The sequence below is a fragment of the Dipodomys spectabilis genome, unplaced genomic scaffold (assembly GCF_019054845.1).
Source record: "Dipodomys spectabilis isolate Male_0828 unplaced genomic scaffold, ASM1905484v1 ptg000152l, whole genome shotgun sequence".
In the NCBI taxonomy this organism is placed as follows: domain Eukaryota; kingdom Metazoa; phylum Chordata; class Mammalia; order Rodentia; family Heteromyidae; genus Dipodomys; species Dipodomys spectabilis.
Window position 1 is genome coordinate 2,964,268 of NW_024870829.1, and position 1,904 is coordinate 2,966,171.

Here is a 1,904-nt window from a genome sequence, read left to right on the forward strand (position 1 = left end):
TTTTCTGGTCAGATATGAAGGAAATGTCTAAGGGCTAGGGAGGTGTTGGGGTGATGGAGTGTCAAGAGGGGGGAGCAAGGGATAAAAAGGAAGATGTAGAGGGAGGATGATCCCAGTTCAGGTGTGTCAGGACCTCGCCTGTCAACCTAGACCATCACTGATAGAGCTTTTGACCCAGCCACATTGCAATTAAATGTCCTGGTGCCTGTTGACCACCTGGCTATCATCCACCGCAGGATGCCTGTGCAGTAAGACATTGGGGACTGGGATTTCCAGGCTCAATCTGAAGATCACATCCTCTGTGTTCATTTCTTTACCAGAGAAAGAGGTAAGCATGCCACTGGCACAGGACAGACAGGGAATAAGGGCGGGAGTCAGATCAGTGGTGCCCCAAGATTTCCTTAAGTGGGCGTTAGGACCCCGTGATTGACATTCTCAGAGGCAGAGGTGGGTGTCTTTGCTGGCTCAGCCTTTAGTCTAGATGGCAGATCTGGGACTCAGAGAGGGCCAACTGAAGGTGAGGAAAGTTTGGGTAGAGGCTGGTGGGAAAACTAGAGGCACTAGGCTCTGAGCATTGTTGTTTCTTTGAGAATACTCACCACCTAGGAACATTCTTGGGATGGATGAGCCCTTTTCTCCTTCCCGAGAGAGAGGGACCCTTGGCCCAGAAATCCTTTCATTCCCACATCTTGTAGTTGGATAACTATAACTCACCTCACTGCCCAGTATTGAGACAGTACAGCGAGAGATCCTGAGTCTTTGATAAGGTCAGGGGGTCTCAGTATGAGATTGTACTTGAATGTCCTAACTAGGTGCATGGTCAGTCCCATCTAAGAATGTCTTGATGTAGGACATAGAATCTAAAGAATCAGAGCATGATGGGGCCTGTTCTGGGAGTCTTGAATATCATGTCTTAACTTCGAGCTCCCATGTGCCCACATGCATCTCTTTCTTGGGTGGGTTTCAGCCTTGAGTAGCCTGGATTATAGCCACTGGCATCCAGCTACAAGGATATCTTTTCATACTTTCTTGTATTGTAACAGCTGTCTACTTGCCCTGGCCAAGATCTCTGACCTCCACAACAGCTCCCAGCAGCCCCTGATTGTGTGGAGACCACAAAGGTCAAACTGATCCCATTTCTTTGTCCTCAGGGGAGGAAGTTATGTTTCATCTGAAGCCTGGGGTAGGAGGGGTGGCTGTAGATGGATGCTCAGCTGGGAGAGAGGTAGTCTGTTTTAGCCAAGAAGGTAAATGTGGCCAAATGCTAATAGCAAGAAATGTCTGTGAGACTCTCCTCTCCCAAGAACCACCTGAAAGCTGGAAGAAAAGATGTGGTTCAAGTTGTAGAGAGCTAGCCCTGAATGAAAAAAGTGAGGGACAGAGCCTGGGCCCTGAGTTCAAGCCTTAGTACCAAGATGCATACTTGCTCATCCACACACAAACACACCACACACACACACACACACACACACACACACACACACACACACACACACACACACACATTCAGAGGAAGGTAGTAATGATGAGCTGAACTAGAACTGGGGGCAGTCTGAGGCATAGTCACAGTAAACTCTCAAGCCAAATCAAGTGCTTTCTCCCTAAGTCTTTCTTGGGCTGAGGGGTCTCGGCCATGCCAGTAAGTTCCAAGCCCTGGGATTCCTGGGATAGCGACTGCTACAAGCAACAGCCAGTTGGCTGTGGATTTCTGAGCCTACAAGGTTTTCATGAGCCCAACTCAACACCTGCCCAAGATGTGCCTGACAAATTCACACACTTGTGATACCCGCATGAGTGGACGTTACTTGGAGTGACATCTTGCACCTCCTGCCCCTCCTGGCCCAGAACCCTGGTCTGAGATGGCAATCTACTGCTCAGATCCACATTGCACCCATGACAGATGC